The sequence below is a fragment of the Salvelinus sp. IW2-2015 genome, unplaced genomic scaffold (assembly GCF_002910315.2).
Source record: "Salvelinus sp. IW2-2015 unplaced genomic scaffold, ASM291031v2 Un_scaffold4317, whole genome shotgun sequence".
NCBI lineage: Eukaryota > Metazoa > Chordata > Actinopteri > Salmoniformes > Salmonidae > Salvelinus > Salvelinus sp. IW2-2015.
In genome coordinates, this window is record NW_019945588.1 from 38,282 (window position 1) to 51,593 (window position 13,312).

General features: G+C 41.4%; 1 long non-coding RNA gene across 1 annotated transcript in view; it reads left to right on the forward strand.

Moving 5' to 3' along the window:
• Nucleotides 1-13,215: 13,215 nt before the first annotated feature.
• The window catches only part of LOC139026289 (uncharacterized), a 655-nt gene continuing 558 nt past the window's right edge, over nt 13,216-13,312 (forward strand). Inside the window, exon 1 of the long non-coding RNA XR_011478053.1 lies at nt 13,216-13,273. This is a non-coding gene — a long non-coding RNA (uncharacterized lncRNA). The remainder of the gene's footprint in view (nt 13,274-13,312) is intronic.

Genomic DNA, 13,312 nt, shown 5'->3' on the forward strand with positions numbered 1-13,312 from the left:
CTATTGGGTTAAATTGTCTGGTCTACCAGCTTATCATGAGGTATTCTATCTCGGGCGAGCAGAACCTAGAGACTTCCTTAATATTAGAGAGTTAGCTGTTGTTAACAGAGACACAACTCCTTCCTTGCAAATACCCAACTCTGTTGTTCTGTCCTGCCATACAGAAACCAGCCATATGTACTGTATATTATCCACGTCCTTTTTCAGGACTCTGCGAAACATAGACATTCCAGTTCTTCAGGTCCCGTTGATAGGATAGTCTCGAACGGACCTCGTTCATGTTTGTTCTTAAGTGATCGCACGTTCCCGGATAGAACGGAGGGTAGAAGCGTTTTTTTTTTTACAACGTCGTTTGGTCATGTTGCGCCAACCGTCGTTTCTGCACTTTTTCTTTTTAGAGTCTCTGGAATTAGGGCCTGGTTTCGGGTGAGGAGTAGTCCCTGCGCCTCCGATTCGTTGACGTAGAAATCTTCATCCAAATCCGGGTTAGGAACTCGCTGTTCTGATGTCCAGAAGCTCTTTTCGGGAACAGGAGACAAGCTCTTAACCAACATTTTTTTTTTTTTACAAGTTAGTCAAAACAACTTCCAATTATTTTCAAGACGTCATAAATAAAACTTCAACTTCCTTGCCAGATTCTGTTTGAGTTCTAGACTCATCTTTAGGTTCTAGACTCAACTTTAGGTTCTAGACTCAACTTTAGGTTCTAGAGTCCTTTAGGTTCTAGACTCAACTTTAGGTTCTTAGACTCCAACTTTATGTTCTAGACTCCCCTTTAGGTTCTAGGCTCATCTTTCGGTTCTAGACTCATCTTTGGGTTCTAGACTGAGTTCTGTACTCCAGTGGTTCTTATTATGATCTTTCCATTCAACAAGAGTTTCCCATCATATACCAATTCCTTCCATGCTTCCTCCACAGCATGACTGACAGAAAGAGAGGAGAGTGGAGTGAGAAGAGAACACAACAGAACAGAAAGAGAGGAGAGTGGAGTGAGAAGAGAACAACAGGAACAGAAAGAGAGGAGAGTGGAGTGAGAAGAGAACAACAGAAGACAGAAAGAGAGGAGAGTGGAGTGAGAAAGAGAACAAAGAACAGAGAAGAGAGAGGAGAGTGGAGTGAGAAGAGAACAACAACAGAAAGGAAGAGGGAGAGTGGAGTGAGAGAGAACAACAGGACAGAAAGAGAGGAGAGTGGGAGTGAGAAGAGACAACAGAACAGAAGAGAGGAGAGTGGGAGAGAAGAGACAACAGGACAGAGAAGAGAGAGGGAGTGGAGAAGAGAACAACAGGACAGAAAGAGAGGAAGATGGAGTGAGAAGAGAAAAAAAAACAACAGAACAGAAAAAGAAAAAAAGAGAGGAGAGTGGAGTGAGAAAAGAGAACAAGAACAGAAGAGAGGAGAGTGGAGTGAGAGAAGAGAACAACAGGACAGAAAGAGAGGAGAGTGGAGTGAGAAGAGAACAACAGGACAGAAAGAGAGGAGAGTGGAGTGAGAAGAGAACAACAGAAAGAAGAAGGAGCAGAGAGGGAGTGGAAGTGAGAAGAACAACAGGACAGAAAGAGAGGAGAGTGGAGTGAGAAGAGAACAACAGAACAGAAAAGAGAGGAGAGTGGAGTGAGAAGACACCAGGACAGAAAGAGAGGAGAGTGGAGTGAGAAGAGAACAACAGGACAGAAAGAGAGGAGAGTGGCAAGTGAGAAGAGAACAACAAGAACAGAAGAGAGGAAGAGTGGAGTGAGAAGAGAACAACAGGACAGAAGAGAGGAGAGTGGAGTGAGAAGAGAACAACAGGACAGAAAGAGAGGAGAGTGGATTGAGAAGAGAACAACAGAACAGAAGAGAGGAGGAGTGGACGTGAGAAGAGAACAACAGGACAGAAAGAGAGGAGAGTGGGGTGAGAAGAAACAGGACAGAAAGAGAGGAGAGTGGAGTGAGAAGAGAACAACAGGACAGAAGAGAGAAAGACAGAAAAATAACCACCATTTTAATTCTGATTCTAAACACCATTATTATTTTTTTGATGTTGATGTCATTATCTCACTTCGCTTTAACAACTGTGGCCTTGTCATTCACGCTAATAAAGCTTATCTAAAGGTGAATTAGTCTGAAAATCCCCTGGAGAGAGTTATCTAGCTGGAAGTGAGAAGGGAAGAGTAGCAGCGGTGTGTCCTCTGTGTCTTATAAGGTAAAATGGCCTCTACCCTCTCTGCATTCCAGCACTCGGGAGGGGGGATCATTAAATCCAGAACCTCTGGGCTTTTATGGAGGTTTTGAAATACTGGAGAAGACTCCGCTGAAGGAGAGAGAGAGGGGAGTTGACGGAGATGGAGAGCAGGGAGGCCAAGCTTTCATCTGTTTAGAAAACACTCGCTTACGTCCCGGCGTTAAGAATTCCCGACACATCTGGGTCACACACAACAGACAAAACTGTTATATACACACACACGACAAAAACTGTTATACACACACACCTGTTATATATACACAGTACGAGACCAAAAATGTGGACCCACCTACTCATTCAAGGGCTTTTCTTTATGTTTACTGTTTTCTACATTGTAGAATAATAGTGAAGACATCAATGAAATAACATGTGGAATCATGTAGTAACCAAAAGGTGTTAAATCAAAATATTATTGTATATTTGAGACTCTTCGAAGTAGTCACCCTTTGCCTCGATGACAGTTTGTGTTTATGTGTGTTATTTTATAGTTTTGATGATTTTCTGTAGAAAATTGTCAAAATAAAGAAATGAAATGAAACTAACTATTCAACTGGTACTGTATACACACACACACAACTTATACACACACAAAACTTCACACACACATACTGTTATACACACACACACAACTTATACACACATTAAACATCACACACACTACTGTTAACACACACACACACACACACACACACACACACACACACACACACACACACACACACACACACACACACACACACACACACACACACACACACACACACCAACACACAGTCTTGTACAGTAACCTTGTGGGACATACAATTCAGTCCCATTCAAAATCCTATTTTCCCTAACCCCTAACCCTAAACCTAACTCTAATCCTACCCGTACTTCCTACTAACCTAACCTACCGCTAATACCATAACCAAACCCTAACAACCTTTATCCTAACCCTAAACCTAACCCTAGCTCCTAACCCTAAAACCCTACAACTACCCCTAGCTCCTAAACTTTAATATTTAACTTAATTCTAACCCTAACACTAATTCTAACCTTAACCCTAAACCCCCTAGAAATAGCATTTGACCTTATGGGGACTAACAAAATGTCCCCAGCTGGTATTTTTACTTTGTTTTACTATTCTTGTAGGGACTTCTGGTCCCACAAGAATAGTTAAAACAGGTCCACACACACCACAACTTATCCACACAAAACTTCACACACACTACTGTTATACATCACACACAAACCTGTCTATCTGGCTGCCATCACTGTGCATCTGGCTGCCATTCACTGTCATCTGTGCCATTGACTGTCATCTGTCTGCTTCATTCACTGTCATCGTGGCTGCCATTCCACTGTCATATCACTGGCTGCCATCCTGTAATTCTGTCTGCCATTCACTGTCATCGTGGCTGCATTTCACTGTCATCTGGGCTGCCCAGTCACTGGTCATCTGGCTGCCATTCACTGTCATCTGGCTGCCATCCTGTCATCTGGCTGCCATTCACTGTCATCTGGCTGCCAGTCACTGTCATCTGGCTGCCATTCACTGTCATCTGGCTGCCATTCATCACTGTCATCTGGCTGCAATTCCTGTCATCTGGCTGCTATTCACTGTCATCTGCGCCATTTCGTATCTGGCTCCATCACTGTCATCTGACTGCCATTCATTGTCCATCTGGCTGCAATTCACTGTCATCTGGCTGCCATTCACTGTCATCTGGCTGCCATTCACTGTCTATTCTGATCTGCATTCGACTGTCATTCTCATTCCTGTCATCCTGGTCCTGCCAATTCACTTTCCTGGTCTTGCTTCTGCCATCACTGGTCATCTGACTGCCATGACCTATCTGACTGCAGCAAAAGGGATGCTTTTGAAACTAAATGGGTTTAGTTAGAAGGATGACCAGGAAATACTAATCGTTGGTAATAATGACACAAAGTAGTCAAATATAAGAATAACTCTTGTACTGTTAATGGGTACTCAACCCAACAAAAACAAGTCAAATAATAGCCACATTAAAAAGGCCAATACAGAAATAGAGTTTCATCAAGAGACTCACTAAGGCAGAACATGCTTAAATGAAAAAAGGTAGCTTCAAATACTTGCTTTCATCCTGTTACAAATCGCAGCGTAGGAGAGGAGAGAACACACTTCAGGCCACTGTTTGTTTGAGGCGCGTAACCAGAAAGCTAGCTACAGTTTGTTTTAATCCTGTATTGAACACAGATCATCCCGTCTTCCAATTTTATCGATTATTTACTTTAAAAAATAGCTAAAGTTGTATTACAAAAGTAGTTTGAAATGTTTTGGCAAAGTTTACAGGTAACCTTTGAGAAATTTTGTAGGCCACGTTGAGCAAGTTGGAACCGGTGTTTTTCTGGATCAAACGCGCCAAATAAATTGACATTTTGGATATATATCGACGGAATTAATCGAACAAAGGGACCAGTTGTGATGTTTATGGGACATATTGGAGTGTCAACAACAGAAGCTCGTCAAAGGTAAGGCATGAATTATATTTTTATTTCTGCATTTTGTGTCGCGCCTGCAGGGTTGAAATATGCTTCTCAATCTTTGTTTACTATTGTGCTAACTCAGATAATAGCATCGTTTGCTTTCGCCGAAAAGCCTATTTGAATTCTGACATGTTGGCTGGATTCACAACCAGTGTAGCTTTAATTTGGTATCTTTCATGTGTGATTTAATGAAAGTTAGATTTTTATAGTAATTTATTTGAATTTGGCGCGCTGCATTTTCTCTGGCTTTTGGCCAAGTGAGACAGTAGCGTCCCGCCTAAACTCAGATTTTTGGATATAAATATGAACTTTACTGAACAAAACATACATGTATTGTGTAACATGAAGTCCTATGAGTGTCATCTGATRAAGATCATCAAAGGTTAGTGATTCATTTTAACTCTATTCCTGCTTTTCGTGACTCCTCTCTTTGGCTGGAGAAATGGCTGTGTTTTTCTGTGGTTATGTACTGACCTAACATAATCACAAGGTGTGCTTTCGCCGTAAATCCTTTTTGAAATCAGACATGTTGGCTGGATTAWCGAGAAGTGTATCTTTAAAATGGTGTGTAATACTTGTATGTTTGAGGAATTTTAATTATGAGATTTCTGTTGTTTGAAATTGGCGCCCTGCACTTTCACTGGCTGTTGTCGAGTCGATCCCGTTAACGGGATCTCAGCCGTAAGAAGTTTTAAACAAGTGTAAAGGGCTCTGCATGGTCAATCCGTATCTCTGCAGTGGCCATACAGCATTTACTGCAATACGGCCTCTACAGAAGTCAGGGCAATTATACTTCTTCCACGTCGCTGAGCAGAGCAGAGCTGTTGTCAAGGAAGTGAGTTTTATATTTATACTGGACCTCCCGCCCATCCACCTATCGTCAACCAATCACGTCAATGCCGAACTATATGGATCCCTGAGCATTGTTACACAGCTTGGGAGGCACATAGCGATGAGATACAGAGCTCACTTTGGCCTCATGGAGGCTACGCAGGCTACGCATTTGCGTCACACCCTCCATCCGGAGTCTCCGACCACGTTTTTCRGATGAAGAATAAATTGGCTCTAACACCGAGCTGTAGCAACATTAACAGCAGAGAACCACTATACTGATAGCCATGCTAGCAAGCATGCTAGGTACCGCTAGGTATCAACAGCCAATCCAGTAGGGTCTGGAAGCTATAGTGAGCTTGGATTGGTTGAGCACGACACGATGTCACAAAGTACTTGAATAAAGCTTATTCCAACATTAGTCCGTTGCCCATCAGACCCCCGGCCACTTCGCTACCTTAACTGAAAACGAACGGGCTTCCGTTGTTTCAACGCCTACCAACATACTCTATCGTTTTTTGGTGTAAGACACCGTGGAGCGGGCGCGAGATATGGGTCGGGAAACTTACCTCCATGCAGGGATGGGGTATGCCACTCTACTCAATTTGACCTTTATCCACACTGCTCCATCGAGAAGATTCAAATGATGCTAGATTTCCCGGAAAACTGCTATTTTCGTTGTCACGCTAGCTAGCAATAGCCGCAGCATAGAGATAGATAGAGGACTCATCTTTGTAGCTGTGCCATTATAGTGTATGTGACAGCATGGGCAGTGCCATTGAGGCTATCTCCATTTTGAAGTAGTCCATTTTTTATTCACAATTGGCTGATCCCTCCTGATGACCAGATTGGACATGGAGGGTTACCAGGAGGGATCAGGAGGGTCACCAGGAGGGATCAGGAGGGCCACCAGGGGGGATCAGGAGGGTCACCAGGAGGGTCACCAGGTTGGACATGGAGGGTCACCAGGAGGGATCAGGAGGGTTAACAGGTTGGACATGGAGGGTTACCAGGAGGGATCAGGAGGGTCACCAGGAGGGATCAGGAGGGTCACCAGGAGGGATCATGAGGGTTACCAGGAGGATCAGGAGGGTTACCAGGAGGGATCAGGAGGGTCACTAGGAGGGTCAGGAGGGGTCACCAGGAAGGGGTCAGGGAGGGTCACAGGAGGGATCAGGGAGGGTCAAAGGAGGAGTCACCAGTTGGACATGGAGGGTTACCAGGAGGGATCAGGAGGGTCACCAGAGGGATCAGGAGGGTCACTCAGGAGGGATCAGGAGGGTCACCAGGAGGGATCAGGAGGGTCACCAGGAGGGATCAGGAGGGTCACCAGGAGGGATCAGGAGGGTCACCTGGAGGGATCACCCAATGAATTTGTAAGTCCCACCCAGTTGATCACATTAAAATGGAGGAAGCCCCATGACCCTGCCAATGCAAATACTGCCTTTTGGCCACTAGAGGCCTCTATTCGTCTGTGTGGGAATGGGACATTATGTTGAGCAACACAGGAGCTGATTGGCTGACACTGACATTACAAAATAGCTAGCTATCAGGACGAAAAGGGCAGTTTTCCGGGAAAACCAGCAGTATTTCAATCTTGTCAATGTATTCTTGTGGATAAAGGCATACTGTATTATTGTGGAGCACACTGGCGTATCCCATACCTGCATTGAGGTACGTTTTCCCGACCCATATCTTGCACAGGTTCCACAGTGACTATTGTAAGCATGATTGCAGTCCAACCCCAGTGCAGCTCAGAGTTGACAAGCATAACGGTAGGGTCGGCATCTTCTGGCAAGGTTCAGTCTTGCTTCCAGAGTAGTCGCTTTAGACAGCCAGCTGCCAGTGGCTGGTTTCCAAGACTAGTAGGTACACAGGACCAGCTGAGCAGAGACCTTCAACACAATCCACGTAGTCATCAAGTTTAATTAAATTATTAATTTATAAAATCGTTAGCAAAATACCAGCTGAGTGATTATAATATTAAAGTGTGTTGGACTTATGATAATGTAAGCATTTATTTGAAATTATAAATTAAATTAGTTGTGGCTAATGATGGAGCAAGAATGCAATGTTTCTGTTCTAAGTAGACTTGGAAATGTCTAATTTGACCATTTGGATTAAGTCAGTCACTACCCCCAAAACCAACAAGGACTCGATGCACTCATGTGTTGTTGACTTGGGTATTATGATCAGAGACATCAAAGACATTTTCTCCTTGGAAATCGAGGGCTTGAGAAGCAGCTAAATATTTACCTGGAGCCTGTCCCGGGCCAACTGACCATTTCACCGAATAGAATTAAGCAATATTTCCCAAGGGGGTGTGGTACATGGCCAATATACCATGGCAAAGTGCTGTTCAATCGGCTGGAAGGCTGGAAGCCTGAGAGTCAGCCCCAAAAATGTATTGGGGGGGGGCTAAAAGGGAGTGTGGCGAAGTCAGGTAGGAGACCTGCGCCAACTCCCCGTGCTTACCGTGGAGAGCGAGAGTACGGGCAGACACCGTGTTATGCGGAAGAGCGCACGGTGTCTCCTGTACGTGTGCTTAGCCCGGTGTGGTACATTCCAGCTCCACGTATCGGCCGGGCTAGAGTGGGCATCGAGCCAGGTGCCATGAAGCCGGCTCAACGTATCTGGCCTCCAGTACGTCTCCTCGGGCCGGTGTACATGGCACCAGCCTTACGCATGGTGTCCCYGGTTCGCCAGCACAGCCCAGTGCGGGCTATTCCACCTCACCGCATTGGCCTGGCTACGGGGAGCATTAAACCAGGTAAGGTTGGGCAGGCTCGGTGCTTAAGAGCTCCTGTACGCCTTCACGGTCCGGTATATCGGACCCTCCCCTTCTGTGTCAGGTTTTGCGGCCGGAGTCCGCACCTTTGGTGGGGGGGGGGGTACTGTCACGCCCTGGCCTTAGTTATCTTTGTTTTCTTTATTATTTTAGTTAGGTCAGGGTGTGACATGGGGGATGTTTATGTGTTTTTGTCTCGTCTAGGGTGTTTGTATTGTCTAGGGGGTGTTTGTARAGTTCATGGGGTTGTGTTCAGTGTAGGTGTTTATGTAAGTATGGCTGCCTAGATTGGTTCTCAATTAGAGACAGCTGTCTATCGTTGTCTCTGATTGGGAGCCATATTTAGGCAGCCATAGTCATTAGGTAGGTTGTGGGTGATTGTCTATGTGTAAGTTGCCAGTGTCTGCACTTATTGTTTGTATAGCTTCACGATCGTCTGTTTGTTGTTTTGTTTAGTTTGTTTTAGTGTTCTTCGTCTTTCTTAAATAAATACATAATGTATTTATATCACGCTGCGCCTTGGTCCTCTCTTTCACCCGAAGACGATCGTGACACTAATAACCTGCAATAGATCAGCCTGTCACTACTAGTATTAGTAAAATATCATCATCCTTCACTACTAGATTAGTAATAGATCATCACCCTGTTCACTACTAGTATTAGTAAAAATATCTTCACCCTTCACTACTAGTATTAGTAATAGATCATCACCCTGTCACTACTAGTATTCAGTAATATAATTTACTATATAACATGCAAATATCACCGTCACTACAGTATTATAAAATATCATCATCCTGTCACTACTAGATATTAGTAATAGATCATCACCCTGTCACACTAGTATTAGTAAAATACATCATCCCATGTCACTACTAGTATTAGTAAATAGATCATCACCCCTGCCAATACTTAGTATTAGTAATAGATCATCACCCTGTCACTACTAGTATTAGTAATGATAATATTAACTAATAACACTGCAAATATATCAGCCTGTCACTACTAGTATTAGAATATAATAAACTAATAACCTGCATGGAATCAGCCTGTCCCACTACTATATTAAGTAATAGATCATCACCCTGCCACTAACTAGTATTTAGTAAAATATCATCACCCTGTCACTACTTAGTATTAGTAATAGATCATCACCCTGTCACTACTAGTATTAGTAATAGATCATCACCCTGTCACTACTAGTATTAGTAAATAATAACTAATAACCTGCAATATATCAGCCTGTCCTACTAGTATTAGTAATATAATAAACTAATAACCTGAATAGATCAGCCTGTCACTACTAGTATTAGTAATAGATCATTCTCCCTGTCACTACCAGTATTAGTAATATTCATCACCCTTGTCACTACTAGTATTTATAATAGATCATCACCCTGTCACTACTATATTATAATAGACATCCACCCTGTCACTACTAGTATTAGTAATATATCAATCACCCTGTCACTACTAGTATTAGTAATAGATGTCACCCCGTCACCTACTAGTATGATAATAGATCATCACCCTGTCACTACTAGTATTTAGTAATATAATAAACTAAAACCTGCAATATATCCAAGCCTGTCACTACTAGTATTAGTAATAGATCATCACCCTGTCACTACTATATTGTAATTATTGCTCACCCTGTCACTACTAGTATTAGTAATAGATCATTCAGCCCTGTCACTGCTAGTATTAGTAATGGAATCATCACCCTGTCACTACTAGTATTAGTAATGATAATTAAACTATAACCTCAATATATCAGCCTGGTCCACTACTAGTATTAGTTAATAGATCATCAGCCTGTCACTACTAGTATTAGTATGATTCATCACCCTTCACATACTATATTTAGTAAATATAATAAACTAATAACCTGCAATAGATCTCACCCTGGCTCAATACTAAAATCAACCCTTAATTAGTATTTTAGTTAAAAAATATCATCACCTTCACTACAATTATCATCTTCACTACTTATTAGTAATAGATCATCACCCTGTTCACTACTAGCTCATTTTAGAATCATCACCCTGACAGTTTAGATAGATCATCACCGTCCACTTTAATAGTCTCACCCACTACTGTATTAGTTAATAGATCATTCACCTGCCATTGTATATCATACATGCCAATCAATAGCTGCCTTAGTTTAGTTTATAACTAAATACTGCAGCAGACGACTTCGTTGATGAATCATCCTGCGCCTACTAATATTGAGTAAATAGATCACACCCTGTCACTACTAGTATTAGTAATATATATCCACCCTGTCACTACTAGATTAGTAAATAAGATTCTCACCCTTTGTCCACTACTAGTATTAAGTTATTAAAATTAACTAATAACCATGCAATATATCAGGCCTGTCAACTACTAGTATTATAATAAATAAACTAATAACCCAATATGCTTCCTAGATAGAATAGTCTCACTGGCTATAGTAGTATTCTCCCCTGTCAATACTGAGTCATTAGTAATAGGACATCCACCTGTCACTACTAGTATTTATTAATCAATATCACCCCTGTCACTACTAGTATTAGTAATATAAGATTAACATCAACCTGCAAGATCAGGCTTCTAGCTACTTTTAGTATATAATAACTATAACCTGCAATAGATCAGCCATGGTCACTACTAGTATTTGTAATAGATCATACACCACTGTTCACTACTAAGTTATTAGTAATATATCATCCGTCTTTACAGTATATAGCTGGATCTCACACCTCACTTAGTATTAGTAATAGGATCATCACCCTGTCACTTACTTATTATTGTAGTATAATAAACTAATAACACTGCATATAACAGCGTCACTGTATTAGATCACCTTCACTACTATATTAGTGAAATATATCCGACTGTCACTACTAGTCTTGTAATGATCGATCACCCTGTCACTTAGCTAGTTATATTAATAACTATAACTGCATATCAACCCTGTCTCTATAATTCTACCGCTACTGTATTAGTTAACATATAAATAATAACTAAGTACCGCACTCAGTTATTGTATAATTTTACCTAATAATGCATATATCAGCCTGTCACTACTAGTATTAGTAATATATCAAAAATACAGCCTGTCAGCTATAGTATTAGTAATATATCAAATCACCCGTCACTACTAGTATTTATAATAATAATAAACTTAATAACCTGCCAATAATCAACCCCTGTCACTACTAGTATTAGTAATTAGATCATCACCCTGTCACTACTAGTATTAGTAATATAATAAACTAATAACCTGCAATAGATCACCCTGTCACTACTAGTATTAGTAATATAATATTAACTAATAACCTGCAATAGATCAGCCTGTCACTACTAGAAATAATTTTAATAAAACACAGGAAATATATAAATGTAACCCCCCAATACATAGGGATCCATTTGGGATGCAGCCTTCCTCCTACATAGTGTACTACGTTTGACCAGAGCCCCATAGGGTCTGGTGAAAAGTAGTGCACTCTTCAGGGATTAGGGTGTCATTTAAGGGTGTTTTCACCCAATTTTTGTGAACTCAGTGCAGTTCACTTAATTGTTTGTGCAGTGTGAACACGATAAAGGAACTCTGACCCCTGCAACACCGTTCCCCCGGGTTTAACCCCTCACATCGGTGCCACAAAAAGAGASACGTTTTTTGGATATTGATTAGCAATTGTCAAGGGAGCACAGAAATTCCAAAATATGTGGTTTTGTACTGACTGACGCAATGTTCAGATTGTTTGTTTGCAATATGTAATCTATAGGCTGAGAGAGCTTCATAAACTGTTTATTGATTGTGGGGTTTGAATAGTGTGAGAACATATTTGGTGAGAATCACAACATAAAGGTACACAATCAAGGTCCTTTCTATCCGCAAACCTTGGGACATCCCAACTCTGACATAACCATTTTAAATGTCAACTTCAATGGGGGTAAAGGTAGGGGTTAAGATTTAGGGACGTCCCAAGGATCCCCAATAGCACTAACCCCAAAATTAAGGCTAGCCCTTAAAGGGGTAGTAGCCTAACTGGAGTGTACAATTTTCACTTACAGCATTATTTAATCTGCAGTTATTCTACTAACTATTCTGTTACTAATAATATTTACATGTTAATATAATCTTCTGATTATAAAAATGTAAGATATTTTAACTAAATACAATCTATTACCTTCTAAAAGTGTAAGTAGGTATAGCTACCTGTCCAATAACATAATCTGATGGAATGGCTTGTCCACTGTAAACAACCCACAATGCATTGAGGGAATGTTGGAAAAAGATCTTAGTTCATTTTTTAAACATAGCAATGTGAATGCAAAGAGGCCTCGGAACCACAAAATAGGTGAAGAGAGTTGAGTCCTCATCGAAAGGCAAGGGCAGTGTGAATACAAAGGGAACTGTTCTTTTGCTTTTTTGCCAGTCCAGCAGCACAAAACTCTTCTAGCAGTGTCATAAAAAAAACTAAAAACAATAAATCATTTTGGTTAAATAGTCTTTATATTAGTAATATGGTTCCTAGATACCAGTGTGTCATGGTCATATAACCAGTCACTTCAGAAGGTTGACAATGTGGAAGAAGAAATAACTCCATCTATAGACCCAAAGGAAAGGACAAGCAAATACAACAGTAACAAAGCCAGCATGGGAAGGATTTCTGAATTGAATGGCGACAGGAGACAGAACAGAACTACAGGAACAAGTCAGGAAGTCAGGAAACAACAGAACAGAACTACAGGAACAGAGTCAGGAAGTCAGGAAACAACAGAACAGAAACTACAGGAACAGAGTCAGGAAGTCAGGAAACAACAGAACAGAACTACAGGAACAGAGGCAGGAAACAACAGAACAGAACTACATGGGACAGAGTCAGGAAGTCAGGAAACAACAAGAACAGAACTACAGGAACAGAGTCAGTGAAGTCAGGAAACAACAGAAACAGAACTACAGGAAAGAGTCA